The sequence below is a fragment of the Elephantulus edwardii genome, unplaced genomic scaffold (genome assembly GCF_000299155.1).
Source record: "Elephantulus edwardii isolate Elephantulus edwardi_28Jun2011 unplaced genomic scaffold, EleEdw1.0 scaffold00046, whole genome shotgun sequence".
Lineage (NCBI taxonomy): Eukaryota > Metazoa > Chordata > Mammalia > Macroscelidea > Macroscelididae > Elephantulus > Elephantulus edwardii.
In genome coordinates, this window is record NW_006399796.1 from 14,398,778 (window position 1) to 14,399,246 (window position 469).

The following is a 469-nucleotide window of genomic DNA, read 5'->3' on the forward strand; positions in this document are numbered from 1 at the left end:
GAAGGCCCTCTATGAGGTGGATTGATTCAGTGACTGGGGTAATCCAGATAGGAGTGTCAGAGACAGTGCGATTGGCACAGGACAGAGCAGAGTTTAGGGCTGTTGTACATAAGGTCGCTATGAGTTGCAAGCGACTTGATGGCACAAACAAAAACAAAACAACATGTGAAAAAATACCATAAAAATATTATTACATGAATATCAATTAAAAATATTAAAGAAATAAAACAAAATAAAAAGATTATCAAAGACTACAAGCATTACTATGAATTAAATCTCAACATAAAAAACCAAAAATTCTCACCACTGGACCAACAGATAACATATGATACACTGAGAAAAAATTAAAACTATCAAAGATTTCATTTTATTTGGATTAACAATCAATTTCCATGGAAGCAGGAAATCTAACAACATAGTGCACTGGAAAAATTAGCTGCCGAAGACCTCTTTTAAAAGCTAAAGTGCA